This window comes from Sinocyclocheilus grahami, unplaced genomic scaffold (assembly GCF_001515645.1).
Source record: "Sinocyclocheilus grahami isolate Dianchi unplaced genomic scaffold, SAMN03320097.WGS_v1.1 scaffold798.1, whole genome shotgun sequence".
NCBI classification, from domain to species: Eukaryota; Metazoa; Chordata; class Actinopteri; order Cypriniformes; family Cyprinidae; genus Sinocyclocheilus; species Sinocyclocheilus grahami.
Genome location: NW_015505977.1, coordinates 479,463 through 501,077, shown reverse-complemented (window position 1 = coordinate 501,077; position 21,615 = coordinate 479,463). Strand labels below are relative to the sequence as shown.

Below are 21,615 nucleotides of genomic sequence, written 5' to 3'. Positions count from 1 at the left end.
TGGGTGGGTTGTTGGTGGGGGGGGGGGGGGGGAGAGAAAGCCAATTACAGAGTGATACTAGTACAGTCCAGGAAGACGTGATACCCTCAGCACAATGTGATTTACACATGTTCTGAGAAAAAACATCCGTTATTGTTCCTGGAACAATACCTTTCCTACCTCTCACCCTAACTCAACCCCTAAAATCCAATGACTGGCCGGTGATTGGATGATTGTTATGTCCTACTTGTTTAAATGACGGTAAATGGTTAGTTCATTGCTATTTGCTCATTATGTAATTACAAATCAGTGCTATTGTCGTTAATTAAAACTAAATGAGAACAAACACAATAGAATTTAATAGAATTAAAATACAACTGGGAAAAGCTGGAACTAAACTGACAACTAAAATACATTTTCATGACTTTGAAACTAACTAAAAAAAAAGCCAAATATGGCCAAATATTAATTTTAGATTTTTTTTTTTAAAACACAAAACCTTTACAACCCACCTGTATTAAACATGAAAGCACCACTAAATAGCAATAACAATAAACTGTGCTAAAAAAAAAAAAAATTAAGGCTGCCAAAAAACAAAAATAAATTAATTAAACAAGTTAGCACATTAAGTTTGGAAGCCATAAACAAATAATAACAATAATTTAAAAAACTCTATAAAATGGAACTAAATTATAGAGTGCAAACTAACAAAAACAAGTAAAAAAAAAAAAAAACACTAAATTCAAAGGACAAATAAAAAATAAAATATAAAACTATAAAAATCCTGTTTTCAAACCCGTTAAACATGAAAGGTGATACTGAGCAGAATGTCCAAGCTGTTTGTTTCTATCCAATGAATGTCAATTGTGATGTAAACTGCCAAGCACCAAAACATATAAAAAAGATCGATAAACAATGGAAGTTCCATATGACTTGTGCCATATATTCATATGACAACATACAAAACCAAAAATGTAATTACTGAAAATGTAAAATATTTTTCCTATAGCCTACACTTAAATGTTTTGTGTAAAACTTAATTTGTGGACTACAACAAGCTGTTCTGGGACGAGTTTATGCAATTACTAATGATCTTCACAGTGGGGTAGAGGAGCAACTGACCCCACATCAGTCTTCAATTCTACAATTCCCCTTAAATAATAGTGACAGTGCAGGGATCCGAGTGCTGGGTAATGTGGTCTCTGCTTGTGGTCATCAAAAGCACAGCTGTAATTTACAGCGACTGTTTACAAAGTCAAGCAGAATTCAAGAGGTCGAGTGGCATCTTCAGCTCAGACTCATCTGGTCATTAATCACTTTGAGTTGATTCGCTCCAACCAAAAAGAATTACTGAGAGCAGCAGAACAACAGTCACGTGTAAGCCACAGATGTCTGAGATGTATTCTACCCCACAGCTGCCACAGAGTGAACTGGATTGATTTTTGCATTGCTGCATTGCTGGTTTACAAAATTGTGCTATTTTTGCAGCCTCAGACAGCCCGTTCACACAAGACATATCAGTGTTATTATTTAATTGTCTGTGTATATGCATAAGACATCCTCTGTGAGCAGTAATTAACTATAAAACGTTTAAATATGGGACAAAATACAGCTTGTATAAAAAATAAAGTTCTCTGCATTCACTGAACTGGTTGTAAAAGACATGACAGATTCAAGGCAGAAATAGCTATCATTAAACTCACACAGACACAGGGTTCCAAGTAAAGATGCCCATCATATCTAAGCTAGCTGTGAATAAAAATTGCTGTTGTCAATGCGCAGGCTATTAAACGTATGAGGAAAAAAGGTTGTGAACCACTGGCCTACTCCCTTTAGATGGGAGAGAGAGAGAGAGAGAGAGAGAGAGAGAGAGAGAGAGAGAGAGAGAGACAGAAAGAGGGAAAGAGACTGATGCATTTCCCCTGAGAAAGAAATGATTTAGAAAAGCCTTCAATTGAAGCGAGAAAAAAATAAAAAAAAGATATTCAACACTTAGCCAGGAAACACGCAAATGTTCACACAGTGAGCGATTTGCTCAAGCACATGACAGGTAAGATATATCACGATGAACATGTACTTAAGTGGAAGGCCGGTCAAATTTTCTATCCTTTCTGCTTCCGGTCTCCTCGACTCTTCTCTCCCCCTCTATATCCTGCGGCTCAGCGGAGGGAGGACTGTATAATATGCAGCATCACGTAGCAGCAGGCAAAAATCCTGCAGGATTCAATAACAAGAAGCTAATAAGATTAGCACGACGCTAATGCAGATGAGCCACTGGGGTGGAGAAGCCACAGAAGATTTCCCCATCCCTGGAAACCAATAGAAGATGCCAATTTACACTGATCTGGCACAATCCTTTTCCCTCATACCCCAACGTTGAGCAGCAATAGCAACTCTGGTGCTGTACAAGAAGGTGAAGACCCCACTTAAGGGGAAGTGCAGGCATTTGGCTTAACAAGCGAGGTTAAGGGAGGGGGGGGGGGGGGGGGGGGGGGGGGGGGGGGGGGGGGGGGGGGGGGGTGTAAGATGGACGTTTATTGAAGAGATAGGTTGGCATACAATAGGGTTGCCTACATGCCTGACTGATTGCTGGAGAGGGGAACTAGCACCTGGCAACTAGTGCTGGCTAGCCATTTACTAGAGAGAGATGGAATAGCTTAGCGTGGAATCCTAAGGGCCATGGGTGGAGCTCTGCCCGGTAACTCCCTCTCATTGGTCCCCAGACAGGTGTCTTAGCCAATGATTGAGCAGTCAATGGAAACATTCCACCGGGACTGGCAGGGTTCCACTCCATCGGGCTTGGCTCAGTTTCTCACACAACAAACAAATGAACAAACAGCAAAGCAAGAAGTAACCTGCTGCTCTCATTAACAAGTCTCAAATGAGTTTTGGTTTGAAGAACTGGGCAAGTCTTTATCATGATATTCAAATTGGTCTTTATCGCTCCAAGGTGAAGAAGCCCTTGGTAAGACGTCCAGGTAAAAAATGCCGCCGTGAGCCTAAGGAGTCAGGACAGAAGTAGAGAGAAGAAAGGAATTGGCCGCTAACACAATCCCATACAAGCCTGAATTTATCTTGGATAACCGAGCGCACACACAAAGTCCCAAGCAGTCTGTCCGAAAGCCTCTTATCTTCGGTGGAGCTGCCGAAAAATGAAACTAGCATGTATCAGCTGTTCCCATCAGAGCCACACACATACGCTCGACTTGCCAAGCAGTCTCTCTCACACAGCAACACACACTTAGGGGCACCTCATTGCACAAGAGGCAACATGTCGCCAAGGCAATCTGGGGTGCAAACAAGTAGATTTGACAGGAGCACTGGTGTATGGTAGGAGATGGAGACGATACACAGTGAAGAGAAAACACTCATACACTCACAGTTACAGTGCTTTCCCAAAGGGCTAATGGATAAAATATCTACGAGTCTCCGTCAGCAGGTCATCACAGTTGAGTGTACGACCCCAAATCTTTACCCGCTAGACCTTGCTCGGACCTTTGAGATGCTCATTGGGAGATAGGGGTTCTTAAAACTGTCCACCCTGCAGTTTAAATTGGGATGGTGTAACCTAGCGGTAAGTCCTCAGCTTCAAGTGGGAGGCTCACAGAATATGCATACTGCAAACAAAACTGGATTGGACTTTCTCGATCTGACAAGATCTAATCTGATTGGCTGGATTTCTGCAACATTTGTGAATAAAGGCACACAGGTTTTTCTATCAGTCAGCTTTGAAACTGTCATGTTTGCAAGGTAACAGGTTGATTCAACAAGTCCTTCTGGAGAAAGAATGTATTACTTGATTTGCCAAGGGTCACCAGATTACTGGCATCAAATTACACAAAAGCAAATTGAGCTTGGTAGCTTTATATGTCAGTTAGGCCGTCTCCTTAGGCATTTCTTGACTAGAATAAACTGAATGCGAACCAGATTTTGTCAAGACAAACTCAGGCTTAAGCTGGGCTGGTAACTAAAAGGTTGCAAGTTCCTTGCATCCTTGCAAGTGTTGTTCTATCGCTGTTGTGTCTTCAGCACAGTCTGGTGCAAGACACAATGGTGATCGTTCACTGATCAACCCTTGCAAAGATGCAAGCAACCAACAACCATTTCGTTTTCAGTCCACTTCTTATTCTACGGTCCCTGTAGTAAGTGTATCTTCAGTGTGGATAAAAATCTGATCAGAATGCTTTTCTTTTCACCCGTTCTCTCTTGGCTCTTTCCTTAGGGACTAAGTGAATATATTTTCAGCATGCACGATTCAAGTTATTGAAACGTGGACTGACTGACGGCTACCCTACAATGACTAGCCCTTTGCTTCTGAACCCTGACGAGAAGCTACAAACTCTGTCAAACAAAAGAAAATCCCTTGAAGAAACTGGAGCTAAAGACAAGCAAGCAAATAAATCCCGCCTTCTGGAACCACTGTGAATCAAGACAAATGTGAAAAAGCACTATAACACACAGCAGAATTTTGGGTTCTCATTTATGTGAAATGTTTACCTCTGCCTTACGCATTTACAAGCCATTATTGCAGCCATGACAGCATAGGTTAATTACTTACAATGTGGATATATGAGGTATATTAGTTTTTTTGCTCTTGGTTTAACTGAAGTTTCTATTGCCATTGTGCAGGATGTCATTGGAACAAGAAACAACGGTTTTTATTGGACGTTATATTGCTGAAAAATATTTTAACACATTTTTCTCTTTATTAAAGGAGAATGGTTCAATGTAACATTACTTTACTACAGTGTGCCGAACACACTCAGCACCAACACACACATACACACAGACTCAAGTACAGTAACTGTCCCCCCATTGGCTGGCAGACTTTCTCGGTTGGACCTCAGAGTCGGAACAGAAATCACAGCAGGAGAACAGCAGGGACTGTCTGGCGATTTCTGAGTAAGTGTGTACCTAAATGTGTTGAGCATCAGACAAAAAGTTATCACATGACTGCCTGACAAATAGAGAGATAATGATAAAGAGAGAGATATGAGGCAATACGAGGTATTCCTATCCAAGCAAATTGCACCTTTGGCTGGGACCATTACATGCTGGATAAAAAAAATATTATGCTGGCACAGCTGTGTGCATTTATCAGTAGGACTGGGAATTGAGAATTAATGATTTGTATAACTTTTTTTAAAGGCTTTTGAACATGACACAGGTGGAACACTCTACTAAAGTACCCAAAATAAAATTAACTTCTAATTATTACTTAAAAATTATTGATCAAAACAGTACACATGTACTTAAGTAATTGAATCAGGATGTGAAGTGGGGGGGGGGTTGGATCGGGAAAGGCCCTAAAGCAGGTATTGGAACTCGGGATGCCTGCAACGCAACAACGTTATATGTCAGCACACTGTCCACTAGGCTATTGGCGCTGACATATTTAAAAATTTTCTTGAAGTACAGTTATATAGTATTGCATTATTTTCCTTACAAATTTTATATAATGGCCAGATATAGAAGATGGACTAAAATTGTTCATATTAACTTTAAAAGAAACTGAAAATTTGCAACAGCACTTTGCATGGGCTGCGGTTTACAATGATGTCCAATATCATTAATAACTGCCAAATCATTCAAATACACGCCTCTACGGAAAAGCTAATTATATAAGCAAACATGTTGTAATACAAAGCTATGTAGTTGCACTAGGGGTGTGCGATATTGACAAAAAATTATATCTCAATATTTTCTGGGATTTTATCGATGACGATAATTAGATGATATTTTGCAGAGTGTGTTATTGTGCTGGTACCTTAAGGACTGCCGAAGACAGCTGACTCATAATGTTTTTAATATTCTTCATATGCTTTGTGGTGGTCAGTTCATACTGATAGAAATTAATATTTTCCAATAAGTTTAAACAGGTTTTTACATTTTATGGGCATTTTTACCTTTATAAAGCCAATTTTTCTAGAAGTGTCCATTATCTTTTGAGTCAAATTCTTACATTTAATCAGGGAATTTGAATAATAAGACATTTGGGCTGTTACCAAGCAAATTAAATCAACACAGAATCTGCATCTGAAGTGGCATTTAGATGTATTTACACACATGTATTTTGTTTAATGCAAGACGTGATGCATTTAACCTGCAATTACAAATGCATAAATAATGTTTTGATATATTAAACATAAAATGTTGAATACTGATATTTGAAATTATTTAAAACATGAAAAAAATCTATAAAAAAAAAAGAAAAAGCCGAAATTTGAAATTAAAACTGCCAGCAGGTGACAGCAAATCCCTCTTAATAAGTGAGTCATTGCGATTGAACCGAATCATTTAAACGGTTGATTCATTCAAGAACGAAACACCGTCATGTTGCTCAGAGACACAAAACAGCACTGTGGCTGTATTCGGGATGATTTTTGTTGGCGAAATAGAGCAAAAACAAGCAATATGGTGTCTAAAACGTAAGTCTCTTAATTAACTTATGGTTTATTGAATTCAAATGTCACATTTTTTGGAGAAAAACGGCACTCTTCGTGTGAAATTGAATAACTATATGAAGTGGTATAAATATATACATTTTCTGCCATCATGTCTTTGTGATCATTCTAAATGCATTTTAATAGACTGAATCGTGCAGTGAAAGAAAACACACGCACTAGTCTAGACTTCACGTAATGTATGTGTGCGCTCTGTAGGGATGTTTTGAATGGTTTTTGCCAAATACTCGATAATGTCAAATCGCACATCGTTAAAACAACAATTACGATATTATTGCAGACGATATATATCGCACACCCCTAAGTTGCACATAGTGCTTAACCATTTAAGTCAGACTAAAACGATTAAAGGTGCAGTAGGAGATCTTGGAAAATGCTAACTTTAGCCTGAATCGGGCGTGTTAACTAAGCAAGACAAACAAAATATGCAGAACTCGGGGGCACGAGGACTGGAATTCGGAACCGCTGGGCTACATCATGCGTCATTCACCAGTGAGAAAACTTTAAAAGTACTACAATACCAGGAAGGAAGATCTGGTTGTTGATGTTTGTCTGTCATTCTCGCTCTGTCTGCACAGCGTGCGTGAATGTGCTGATGACGTACTCTGTCTGCGCGAACAGGGTGCACAGAGGTATGCTAATACATACATTGACAGGCAGGTAGGAAAGCGAATTAAAACGCTCGGACCAAGCGTTTTGATTGGATTAACATTTCTTGGTCCTATGCCTTCCACAGAATATATAAATACAGATAAATACATTTAGACCAGTTAACTTAATGATTGCTATCGGGATGTGAAGAGACTTTCAACCAGCATAACAAAAAATGTTTCTGAAGACAATCACCTATTGCACCTTTAAGCACTATTTGCAGAACAATATGCAGAGTGTAGGTGCTACACAAAAGAACATCACCATATTTAGCACAACATTTGCACCATTATCATTAGCTCTGATGTTTAAGAGCAAAAGATGTTTAAGAGATCTATTCACTTTAAAGTTTTTTTTTGAGTTACAAGAGGTTTGTGCTATTTAAAAAGTTCTTACCTTTTCACTCTAATAAATCAGCATTCAAGGTTTAATTTGAACTCCATCTTTATAGGATATTTTGGATGGTTCTGGAGGCTTCCTGTTTCAATAGGACTCTGCTGCCACTTTTCAGATCCAAAGTTCAGTTATGCCACAGTAACAAGCTTTGTTTACTTAGATCTTCACAACCAACCAGGGAAGACCCTGCCTTCAAAACACCCACATCTTCTGTGAAAGTCCACTGGGGAAAAATGGAGGAAAAGAACAATAAGAATTTGATTACATTTCAACAAACAGACTGCATGCAATAGTCCTAGCGATCCCAATTTGTTATCATGCACACACAGACACACTTCATTCTACGGCCTGAAGATTTGTCAACAGCATCAAAACTGTTTTTTTTTTCTTTTTTATCCTTAGCATATAAGCTGTGATTTTCCCAGAGTACAAAAGCACACACAATCACGTCTGGCAGTAACCATAAAAAGATTTTAAATTTAGACAGCAGATGAGAACGAGATATGCTTTCATCTGAATGAATACTTGACGAGTAGCTGTAACATATACAACTGAAAAAAGCAAAGATCTAGATTAAATTTACTGTGGCGAAACTGGCCTGTTCATATCAACAAATTGGAAATGCATTTACACTATTTCCTATACTGCCTGCCTCTAACAGGCACAGTTCCACTGAAAGGGACAAAATGGACTGGACTGTTTTACCTTACCTCTTAAATGTCACCACAATACAAATTAAAATGTAATTGAGGTCAGATAATTTGACAAACTATTTCAATTAGGGGTGGGCGATATGACCAAAATCTTATATCAAGATATGAGTTATGAATTTTATTTCACATTAACAGTATCACGATATAGTTATTTTTGCTTTAGATAAGGTCTTTATGATATCAATATTTTTGATACCAAAGAAATTTTATAATTCGTGTCACCAGTGTCAATATCACAAAAAATCTCACTGAAGACAAGTAAACAGTCAGCGATTAAATAAGAATAAGAAACTAATTACAAGCAATAGGACACAGAAGAACAAATAAATATGAAATGCTACATACATTGTATAAAGCAGGGTTCCTCAATAGGCGGCCCGCAGGCCACATCCGGCCCGTGAGAGAAAAATGTTTGGCCCACGCTAATTTCACATAATGTGGCATGAAAATTCAAACGCTGCATCAGAAAGCGACATTAACTTACATCGTGTCTACATCGGATGCGAGTGGCGCAGCGTGACGCAACAAAATACAATAAAACCCATTATAATCAGTTATGCTGTCTACACTGGATGTGGCATGGCGGGACACGACAAATCTCCAACAGTAAACTGCTGACTCGTTCTATTTATGACGTACTGACACAAAGTTCAAATGATTTGCAATGCTGTTGCGTCCAGTGTAGATACGATGTGACAGCAAAAACATGGCGAGTGAGAAGAAAAGTGGACATGGAAAATAGATTATTACCTGAGATTATCACTGTCATATGTTGTATGTTGTTCCTGCCGCGATTACGTAGAAAATAAAAAACATTTTAAAAAAATGTAATCCGTGTCGCTTGTTGTCACGTGTCGCTGTTGCGGGTGGTTAGGACAAAAACTACATGGAAAAGATTGCGTCACGTCGTGTCTGGTTGGGACACATGGTGTTACAGTTTGATCCCCCCCTTGTGGCCTTTGGCTTGGTGTTGTTGGCAGAATTTGGCCCTCAGCAAAAACTAATTGAGGAACCCTGGTATAAAGTAATCAAATGTATAAAAAATACTGCATATTCTTCATTGTATAAATTAAACATATTTCTTTCAGAGTTCTTTCAGAGTTACGAAAGTGATTTAGTCAAGAGCAGTAAGAGATTTTCCCTCTTTTGTTGTTTGATTAACATGAACGACAGACAGCTGGAATATTAGACTGCTGTCATCTTAAGAGCTGCCTGGATCCAATTTACTGTTACATATGTGACCCTGGACCACAAAACCAGTCATAAGGGTACATTTCTCGAAATTGAGATTTATACATCACCCGAAAGTTGAATAAATAAGCTTTCCATTGATGTATGGTTTGTTAGGATAGGACAATATTTGGCCGAGATGCAACTATTTGAATATCTGGAATCTGAGGGTACAAAAAAAAAAAAAAATCTAAATACTCAGAAAATCACCTTTAAAGTTGTCCAAATGAAGTTCTTAGCAATGCATATCACTAATCAAAAATGTAGGTTTTAATATATTTACAAAATATCTTCATGGAACATGATCTTTACTTAATATCCTAATGATTTTTTGGCATAAAAGAAAAATTTCTTGACCCATACAAGGTTGTTTTTTTTTTTTGGGCTATTGCTAAAAACATACCCCAGCGACTTAAGACTGGTTTTGTGGTCCAGGGTCACATATGTGTTTTCTTTCTCAGCTGTTTGCTTTCACTTAAGACCTAAATTACTGTGTTTACGAGGATACTTGCAAAGATGAGCATTTTGACACGTACAAGTGTGAATATTTAACCGTTCAAGGCCTATAAAGAGGCAAAAATAACTAACCGTCTCCACATGTGCACATCTCTCTGACAGCACACAGAAACCGTCTCCCAGACATACATATAACATAATGAGTTTTCTTTCACTGCTGATTGCGCTTCAGCGACTTAAAATCACTTGTTTGTTTTTAATCCACAATGCTTAAAAATGCATGCAAACGATACATTTCCGTGACCATGTAGCACAGCAACATCACATAAGCATGTAACTGCAATAGAGACGATACTCCAAAATCTCTACTGGTTAACAAAACTTGGAAAAACTCTACACATATGTACTTCACATCACATCCTTTTTCATCAACCAGGTTGAAACAGAAAGAGATGAAAAGGAAACTATTATTAGAGGGAAAGTGAGAAAAAGACAGGAAATAGAAATTGAAGATGATGTGTGATGTAATTTGAATAAGGCAGACAGATATTAAATGAAATCAGAAAGTCAGATAAGACAGAACGAAAGATGTAAAATAAGAAGTAAAGAAGTAGAGTATAATAAGCATCAGGGTGTGGGGTAAGCCGTTTCTTTTTCTTTTCTGCACGTGTTATTCTGAAGTGACATCTCCTAAAGGATTTATCAGAGCTCTTTACATTGATTTCCACATAGAGATGAAGTCAGTGACAGAGAGACAGAGAGACAGACAGATAGACAGATAGACAGATAGACAGATAGGTTTGTGCAAGAACATACCGCTATATGGCAGGGGTCAGTTGTGATTATTCAACACCAGATGAAAACAAGCAGGGCTGGATGGAAGTGGATGTGAGCGAACGGAGCAAAGATGAAAATGATGTTTCGATCCAGCATTGCCGCAATCAATGTGGAGCAAAGAGCCGTGACCACATGGAGAACGAGCGACGGATGGGATTTAGAAGGAAACATAAGTCCACGACAGACAGGAAGTGAGTAACTGAACGACAAACAAGATCAAAAAAATAAACCAGGGACAGTCGGCCTGGACCAAAAGATAATATTTCTATAATACTTAGAAAAGAAGACCCAAGCTACTAAGGGAGACATTTCAGGAAGAATTATTACAAGGGTAAAAGACCTGTAAACATCTAGCTCAAAAGTATAGATATACGTAGCAAGATATCTCTACCATCTCAACTGTTCTCCTAGAATGCAGTGATATTAAATGCAGAACAAATGGAGTCTAATGTTTCTCATGTGTTTCACCTGAGAACAAGACCCTTGTAGTCTCAAATATGTCTTCTGTAGAGCTTCAGTGGCATCTTAATATCTCAAACGGTGCTCAGATTTGTGACTGTGTTGACTAGCAGAAGGCTTCATATTTACCTCTACCGTGCGGTCAGTGGCAATCACCCATACTTTCTATTTACCCTCTGTTATTGTCGATCTCGCTTTCTGCACTCCCACTTGTCTGTTTATTCTTAATTTCCCAGTCCAGTTCCTCTGTCTGTCTCACAGCCCCTTGAGGAAGGACCCAAACATCAAGTTAAAATCTCAGAGGATAAGCTCTCTCCTTTTGCTATGACTGTTTGTGTCACAACAACCTCTCCATCTTTCTCTCTTTTCGCAGTATCAGTTGTCATGGATGTATTTTTACACCAACTGCTGTGCAGTTAAATACCTGTTTTTTTTTACAAGTCTAATTATTTTGCAAATATCTTGCAGCAGAGTGATGCATTTAAATATTGCTATCTCACGAGGACAATTATCCAACTTAGTTTGATGATAGATAGAAACATTATTGAGGTTTCATCAAGATAATTAGCTGTATTTTGTTTTCTCATGTGGACGATATGAGCATCCAAGGCCAAAGAGATCTTACATACCTAGGACAGAAGGAAGTATCTAGATAAATCTAGTAGCATCGGCCATGGATTGAACAGATGCCCTTCTATAAAAGTCCTACTATAGCTAAAGGCTACTTGGAAAAGTTTTCTTTTATGCTAAACAAAGTTCATAGGTGTTATATTTTCAGATCGTACCTGCATCCATGCTTGAAAGCGAACAACCTTCTTTACCATGTCTTTTATGTCTCCTACACACCTGCCTCCACGTCTTACCCCTTCGCGCAAACATATAGAAGACCAAGCATTACTTTAACGTCAGCTAGTGTGTCAAAAACGCCCACTACACATCAAATCTTGACGTTAGCAATGTAAGTGCATTTTCTCAATGTCAATGAGACTGTATATGAGCCTAATTACAGTATCGCAGTAATAAGAGCAGGCAGTGCAGTTGACAATGACTCACAATGAAATGTTCAACGGGCTGTAGCCACATGGAAGTAGACAGTATCACTCTTCCCAAACAAATAAATCACCCCCATTGATGTTTCATCAAAGGACATGAGCAGGAGTGCTATGCCATCACTTCACCGAAACTTCAGGGGCAAATACAGTCTTTGAAGATGGGTCATGTCCTGCTGTTTCACCTTGCAGGTGAATTACAAGCAGATAGGTATGATTTAAAGCTTTGTTTACCTAAAAATGATTTGTGTATCCCAGATTAAAACTCAAATTTTTTACTTCTCTCTTCTTAGTACGTTTGATTCGAGGAGATTTGATTGAAGAGATGGCATGGAACGTCTTTGTAGATGCTTTTGAGATTTTCAGTACATTCATCATAACAAAAGAACGGTCATATGACCTCCATCATAATGACTTTGAGATGTTTACTGTACGTGCCGGGTATCATGTAGCCTGCAGCAGCTACAGATGTCAAGGTGTCTCTCTATTCTCGTTTTTACTCTGTTCCACTAGACGTACTTTATTATTCACCCAAGAGACATGCATTGTCAAGTGTCATGCCCATTCAAACCGGTGTGTGCCTACTCAGATATCTGCAGCAAGTGAGATTTCATGTGGGATAGAGTGTCAAAGCGTGGGTTGTATCACTTTCGAGAATGTTGGGATATCTGGATGGAGAGTAACATGGTATTTCCACAAACTTTAGGTCTTTTATTGACTTGTACATGTTTTTAGCTTAGCTACGATGGCATATTGTGTTCATAGGAAGCACTGACTATGAACTGGTGTGGAAAAATCAATGAAAGGTCAACATGCAGACTTCCTCACAGCAGTGCCAGATGATTGTTGGTTGCTCTGTTGAAATAAACGCCTAGCAAAAAGAATGAAAGAGCAAGAAATAGTTCAGGTTTTGGGGGAAAAGAGAAACTTGGCAATGCTAATATGCAATATCATTTCTGTAGGATTCAGAAGCAGCTTTTCAGGTAAATGACCTCTACAGTATCTGGAATCAAGTTTAGTGTATTTTCCGCTTTGACAGGATTTGCACACCCACAACCTGTTATAGCGTCTTATACATCCCACATTTGGCAACGCTAAAATACCATTTTCACTTTTATGGTGCCATATGTCAGTCATGATATGAATTTGTGAATACGACACTCGCCTGCTGTCTCCAGTTCGCACCCAAACCTTGAACATGGAAGTGTGAAGGAGTGTTTACTGAGCCAGAGACAAAAACACAAACATACATAGTCATTCAGGTAAAACACACTGGAGCTGAGAACCTGAGTAGAATGGATAAGACTGGTCTTTTGTTGAAAGAGAAAAAAACAAAAAAAACAAACAGGCATATCCCACAAACAGTTTTTCTGCTCATGATGATGCATTAATGTGGAACATTCAGTGAGCTGAAATGATGACCTGACTGATACGTTGGTGGAGCTTGCAGGCATCTGCTCAGTGAAGAACATTGAGATGCAGTGATTCTGTCTAAACTCTTTCAAAAATAAGGGAAAAATCAGTCCAGTGTGACAAACTGACAGCAAACTTCTCAGTATAGTCACAACTTGGAACTAAAGTAAAAAATGGTCTCCAGGATGAATCCTATCTACATGCTAAAGGACGTAAAACTGATCTCCATGATAAACATTGCATGTTGGGATCATGGGGCAAATGGGGGGAAATATAGCAGCTTTGGAGGGCCTGATGACTGTGTGGTTTTCTGGCGGCTGGAAGGGCCTGGACAAAGAATCCGTAAGCTCAAAGTGAGCAACAAGTCGCTACTCAGCTATAATTGCATGCCAAGAAGCTGTCAATTAACAGCTGATAAAGTGCAGTGGCAGCTGCTTCGGACATTTATGTTTGAGGACCACACATGGAAAATAAAGTAAAATGCACACACAACCACAACCTTGTGCTGCATATCCTAAAGGGGACTCCCTTCTAATGTTTTTAATGTAAGCTAATTATAATTATTAAACGAACTAACTAACTCCAATATGCTTACAGGGTTGTTTAAATATTATGATATTAGCCTTGTTACAAAACCTTCAAAGGCAACATATTATGACATGGAATATCATACTGTAAATAACTGATCTGAAACTCTTCATAAGCAGCTATGTTGTTAGCATGTCACTAAGCTAACACTAAACTCAAATACAAGGCAAACACAAATATCAGCTAAAACAGTGGTTTACTTGGATTGAAAAGTTTAGAACTACATTCCTCTCGACTTTCTCACCATCTTGGATGTATTTCATCTCCTCACAGAGCTTGTCTAAAGGTATTATGGGATTGCCTTTTCTGTGCTGCCTTAGAATTTGGCCAAAGGAAGGTATCTTAGAAGGTAGCATATTTGTCCTACCTATCTTTTAAAACAGCCTTCTTTTATGATTCATTCTAGATGGGCAACCTACTAAGTTTTGGAAAACAGCTATTATTTAGTCTGTTCATGAATCTTTTATGGAAAAATCCCCACTAGGAGTTTTTACTATCCTTGAATTTCAATCTAAACTGGATAGCAAAAGCTGTTCAGTAACAAACACGCATATTTCTACCCTCCACCTCTCTTCACTTTCATCGACATGACCTCTTTCTCTCCTGCCACAAGTGCTTTGCTTCTCAAATTATTTCCCATAACGGGTTTTATCACAAGTTTGAAAAAAAAGTTCATTTGCACTCCCGCACCCAGAGAAATCACCCTATTCAGATCATTATCTCTGTTACTCATCACCCACAATGCTATGCGGCTCGCTTATTTGCATAAAGCAGAGTGCAATCCATTGTTTTCCATTTTGTCACATTACACATTTGCATACGGATTTGCATGGCTGTTTGTTTGAGTTGATGTTGCTCTCTTTTCTGATAACCTTGATTTAATGGGGTTCCTCCACCATGAGATGGGTCTCGCCTCAATGAATTTAAGACCTTAATCTGCTTGGTTACTTTCATTAGCTATCTTAAGAAAATAAATTGTGAGGGGTAATTCCGGCATCTGCAAAACTCCACACAACACAATGATTGCTAAGAATGTAATCAATCCTTATCTAAATGGAACAACGCTAGCTGATCTGTAATCTGACGGTCATTAAATCGAACCGCCCAATAAAGAATATTCAAAAACTCTGTCAGCTTATGTTAGCATTTCACACGCTAACACTGATCTTAGCTTGTTTCCCCATTCAGAATATTTAGAATGATACAAATGATTCAGACAATGTAAGCTTTGTACTGATTAGGGGTTAATTTTTAATCCGTATACATGTCAGACAAAATATTACTTTATTATCTTAAAGGGATAGTTCACCCAGAAATGAAAATTGTCATTATTTATTCACCCTCATGTCATTCCAAACCTGTATGGAGTTTATTCTGTGGAACAAAAAAATATATATATTTTAAAGAATGAACTTTATTTTGAGTGAGCTATGCCTTTAAAAGTAAAGTTTTATCTTTTGAGCTACCAACAGGAATCTACTATTCACACAACAGAGCCCCGCCTCAAACTCATGCCATTGGTTGAACAAATGTTGCTATGTCAGGCTTGTTGGGATGCTCAATCAAATATAATGTTTTGATAGCACTACAGCCTCATATTCACAGTGTTTACACTTTGAGAGATTGTGACAGTTGTATTTCTTATTAAGCTGGCATGAGTATTTTAAAGAAAATTACACACTTCAGTTTTATAAATGTTAAAGATTAAGGGTTACAACCTGCACAATCTCCTTTCCTCCATTCCATGTCCCTCATTATCAAAAAAAAAAAACACATTGAATAAGTGAGGATTATGCATTCATTCTCTCTCTATCTTTATTAACAGCTCCCACCAAATGCCATATCCCTGTATTAGGCTCAGGTTTATTAGTATCAGCCACAAGCAGTACAAAAGCAATAAGTTTCCAACTAAAAAGCTGCATCTAATAAGAGAACATGATGAAATGAGACCGATAAACAAAGAGAAAGAGACGGAGAGAATCCTGGAGACTTATGAACAACAAAATTGTGGGGTACTTAGTCCTTATATGCATCCGTACTGCGGTTCATCCTGCACTCCGCCTATACGGAAAGAATGTTTTGCCTTGACCTTAATAACACACATGAAACTCTCTATTTGCCTAAAAGGCATCATAGTGAGGAAAATTAGAAACTGGTGGGTTAACTGGGTCAAGTGTTTCGATTAAATTCAAAACAGCATATTACTCTTACATGAAGCTTTCTAGCTCTGAATAAAAAAAATCAGTTTGAATGTTTCAGATAAAATTCAATGCAAATTTCACGCACATTAGCATGTCCACAGGATTTCTCACACATCATTCATGTTATTCAAGAGCAATTTAAGAATGGAAGGGTTTGGATCTGCCCAAAGGATTTAGGCAATTAAAGCTCTTTTAAAAAAGCAAAATGGTGAAATTTGTATGTTCTAGCCTAGTTGGAAGAGATCTGGGTTGGCAAATGAAAAGGTTCAGACTTGCAAGGGGCAATCTTTGAGCTTTCACCACTGTCATCCTTGAGATTCCAAAATAAACACCACATTGCTTCAGAAGGACTATCCCTGCTAGTGGGTGGCCTTCAACGGCAACATCGCACACTGCAAGTTTCTGAAAAATAATTATTCTGGCCTTGTTTGTGTGGTGATGAATAAAGATTACATTCCATTAGACAGAAGCGCTATACTACTACATGTGGCCTTTCGACAACTCAACTCAACAACTCAAAAGCCTCAATATAGTCTGGATCTCTGATGAATGGTCCTCATAATTCTAAAGATTTAGAAATGACTTCAATGCCAGAACCTATAAATAAGACATTATTTATAAGACTGGAAATAAGAGTATTCCAGTGCAGTTACAATAAGATTCACAATTGTCTGTCCAAAGAAACAACCTTTTCTGTCTGCTTTTAGAAGACCCAGATGGTTCCCCAGAAACTGAAATCAACAGGTCTTATAAATAACAAAAGTGTATGCATCAGTTGGAATAATCCTGAAGGCTCTTGTCGGGAAATGAGCTCATGTCTAAAAGTGATGTTGGGAGAAAGAATAAGGACTATCGTCATCAACTGTACTAAGAGTAAGTGTACAACTCTGCTAAAGGAACAGGAACCAAGTACTTGAACATGGGCTTGCTTATCTGTAGGACTGTGTGATTTGAGGCTTCCAGTGCTGCCTAGTTTATCTACGTAACAAGAGAGCCAATGAGACTTGTACATTTTGAAGACAAAGTGAGTCCGGATTGCCTATGCAAAACTCATCAGCATGATGCCACAGTGTTAGGGGCAGGTTCCAGAACATTGCTATTGGCTGCTTATTGACCCAAGACAAAAGAGCCCACCCTCAAGTCTCCTTAATATTCTGGTCCCTAAATGTGGCTCTGGACCACCAATGTTGGTTTAGGGCAGGGGTGTCTAATCCTCCTCCTGGAGGGCCACTGTCCTGCAGAGTTCTGCTCAAACCCTAATTAAACTTACCTGAACCAGTTAATCAAGGTCTTCAATTTAGAAACTTCTAGGGAGGTAAGTTGGAGCTAAACTGTGCAGGACGTTGGTCCTCCAGAAGCAGAATTGGACACTCATGATCTAAGAGAATTATTCACCCATTCCATAATCTGGCAAACAAAAAACACAAGTCTGATCTCTAGGAAAAGTACCAATACACCTCTTCTCAAACAGCCACACAATTTGAGGTATTATTCTGTATCATTTGTGCTACCAACATGAATGAGTTACTCACCAAAGTATAATACTTAGGGTTAGGATCTGAACAAACACTAGCCTTATATGAGCATTGGTAAGCATTATGCTTGCCTTGGCTTCTGTTCTCTTGGGTGGCTCTCCCAGTCCCTGCAGATCATCTTACTGTCAGTGGACAGTTTATTTGCAAGAAAGAGCAAGAGCTGTCTTTGTGTCTATCTGAGCTCACCCAACAGAATGGTAAGTATGTGTTTCCTACTACATTAGAACAACACTCACCATTAGATCTGCTGTGGGACTGTTCGTGTGTGTTTACGAATAAGGAGACAGACAGCTGAAAGGAGTCTGAAGCAATACTCTGTACACTGTCAAAAATCCTCAAGCCTTTCGATGATGTTCTCCACACAAAAGATTTCCTGGCACAAGTCACTTCATGAAGAACTGAGGCTCTCTCTGGCAGAGTCTGCAAAATAAAGTCACACTCAGGTACAACACAAAGAAAAGAAAGTCCCTCTGATAATTTTTGGCAAGTTACAACCCTGCTGAAAAGATCAGTGCAGACTGACATGCCTTTCTATTGCTGGTTTAGCTAGTCCTGTCAAAAGTTGTCTAACAAACTTCCACAATAACATTTTTTAAAGCTATTTTTATGCGCTTTATGTGCCTTTGTATGCCTTTTTATTGAGATAGGACAGTAGAGAGATAACAGGAAAGCACTGGGTAGAGAGCGATCTGCAAAGGACCTCGAGATGGGAATTGAACTTGGGTTGCCGTGAGCGCAGTTGTATGTCAATGCTCTAACTACTAATGCCGACAACATCCACAATAACATTTGCTAATTTTTTTTGTTTTGTTTTGTTTTTTTCTTTGGAAGTGAGACATCTAGGGCCTCTAAATTTTGCAGAACTAATGCATTTTCAAGAATTTGCTTTGTTAAAGACCCATCAGAGATGCATTGTAGTTGTTTAACAATTCCTGTTGAATCTCCGACCACCAGTGTAGCTCTGTTCTACACTTCCCATCAAGGTCATCAGGCTAATTACGGCTGAGTTTGGAGGCTTTGCAGAATGAAAAACTGGCCTGTTCTGTAAAAACAATTGGATCATTTAGCTTAATTGGCTTAATTGGATCATTTAACTAGTTTAGTGTATTCGCCTATTTGCTGCTTTAAGACAACTCTCTGGTACAATACACACATTTTCTGCACCATTTCAATGAGGGTGCCAGTTAGTCAGTGGTGGGAAACCGAACAACAAAATCTAATTTGTTAGCAACGCACAACCCCAACATCCAACTAACAAGGGAAGCTTCTTTTCAGTTCACAGCCCTTGAGTAAAAGCCCTTGGGACTAAAACATTCCTAAAACAAAATGTGGGAGTATAAGATGACGTTTTATAACCCAGAAGGTTATAAGTTGACAATAAACAACTTAAGTGATCGTTAACGTGGGGAAATTAGCTGCTCAGCAGACCATGCTGTTCTCATCTCGATAGTCCAAGGGAGAATATTTACATAAGGAAAGGCCTGTCGCTGACAGGCTAATCTCTCTGTTGATGTGCTCTGCCAGTCAGCAGGGTTATATTCATAAACACTATTATATATTCCCAGCGCACTAACTGTTAGGCTTAGTACAGTTATCTTCCTGAAGATGAGGGGAGGGTGGAAGAAAGAAGGGAGATAATTGGTGTTTCCAAAAGAGACAGCAAAGTGTGAAGAGGTCTTGACCCTCCAGTCCCTCAGGAAAAGAAGATTTTGACTGTTCTCAGAGCAGCATGCTAATATGCTGATATTACTATTTCTGCAGTATATAGATTGTATACCATGCACATTGCATAGAAAGTACAGTGTATAATCTGCAGTCAATAGTAAATTAGTAATTCTTATTGTAGGCATTGTTCCGATTCATTTATTTAAAAAGTAGACCAAATTTGAAGGCTGATAATGAGGTTTGCCATTAATACGCTACTCCATCATTACATATGAATATATTATTTAATGGGTGAAATTAGTATTCTGCAGGAAAGTTTGTAGTTGATGGCTACCGACAGAAAACGTTCCATACACAATGCAATGGCATTATGAGACCAGTTAATTAAATTCCACCGAGTCCAAATACAGTAGAGGACTCTTATTATTAGGGGTCAAAGGTCAAACGATCAAACTTGGTAAGTTATTATTGTCATCTAGCATCTCAGGAGATACCATTATCCATACCTGCTCTTTGCTCTTTAACAAAGTCCCAATGTACAAATAATATGAGTTGCACAAGCCTCTGGGATACGGACTAAATCCAACATAAGGGGAGAATCAGCCAAAAGTGCCTAAAAGCTAAATTCTTGCACAATCAAAAGCATGGATGAAAACCAACCAGAATAGGGCAAGTCACCATGGAGACGTAAAGGAAAAAGCAAGTCCCAAATACCCACACACAACACAAATCACACCAGTATCTTCTTTGCACTCTCTCTGCTAGTGGTCGATTCTCGGTCCGTTTATCTCTGTGATAGGCTTTATTAAACGTTCAGGAATGTATCTGGCACACACTTATAGCAGTCCACACACACACACACACCTCAGCATGCCAACATAGAAAATATTTACAGCAACAAAGATGCTTTCTGAATGTTGTGGGTGTGCTTTGTACGCCGTGTGTCATTCCAACGCCAGAGTCATTAAAGGAATTAAAACAGCCCTGTAGCAACAAAGTAAAATGTCACAATAGGAAATGGATCTGAACTGTTCAAGCCAGCAGCTCCTAAAATAACCTCATCTGATAGTTATAGAAATTTCCGGACACTAGACAGTTTGCTTTTATGTGTGCTTCAATGTGCTCATGTTGGCTCGTGCAGTTCTGCATATCTGACTCATTCTGTCGGACTGGCAGCCAATCTGTTTAAGCATTCTGAGCTCATCTGTTTTGACCATGGTAAACAGATAAATATTTAATTGGCTTGTTCGCTAACATTGGCCAGACTTGATATGGCAGCCATATGAATATATATCTAGCTCTGGCTCTTGTTCTGTCTGGCTCCTAACTTCCTTGTGGTTTCTTCCTTTTCCCATTCATCCTTTGTTTCCATTTTGTCCTTTCTTAATTATGATCTACACTTCTTCCCATTTCTCTCCAATACTTGGTACTTTGTTGCTAATTTGTTCTTCTGTCTATACCATTCGGTTTTTACCTTTCCTTTCCTCCCCTTCCCCTTCCCCTTCCCCTTTCCCTTTCCCTTTCCCTTCCCCTTCCTTCATGTCCATACTACCTTAGTTCCTTCCTTCTAGCCTTTCCCTGCCACCCTTTCTTTGTTTTCCTTTCCTTCCCGATGCTTTCTTCCTACTTCCTTACTAATTATTCCCTTTTCCCTTCCTTGGTTTTCCTTTTGTTGTGTATTTTTTCAGAACTTAGCTTTTTCCCTTGAAACACTTTCTTTCTCTAATAGATCTAGAAAGTCCCCTGGTTGTCATCTGTAATCACTGCATATTTAATGAGCAATTTTGCATATTTAAGAGCCCCAAATAATCATGTTATGCATAATACATGAGTACCTTTCTCAGATAATGTGATAAGGTCAAGAAGAGATAATCTCGCAAAAACAACACAATTAATAAACAGTCATGAAAAGGCAGCTTTACATTCCCCTTTCCCTTCTGTTTTTTTTTTATTATGGAAATGGAAAATTGTGGGGGGGG

The 21,615-nt window shown here is 38.8% G+C and overlaps 1 long non-coding RNA gene across 1 annotated transcript in view; it reads right to left on the bottom strand.

Annotated features, from left to right (window-relative positions):
- Positions 1-4,791: 4,791 nt before the first annotated feature.
- Positions 4,792-21,615, bottom strand: part of LOC107561918 (uncharacterized) — a 76,948-nt gene continuing 60,124 nt past the window's right edge. The window contains exons 2-3 of the long non-coding RNA XR_001605934.1: positions 7,491-7,713; positions 4,792-4,893 (exon numbers count right to left, since the gene is read on the bottom strand). This is a non-coding gene — a long non-coding RNA (uncharacterized lncRNA). The remainder of the gene's footprint in view (positions 4,894-7,490; positions 7,714-21,615) is intronic.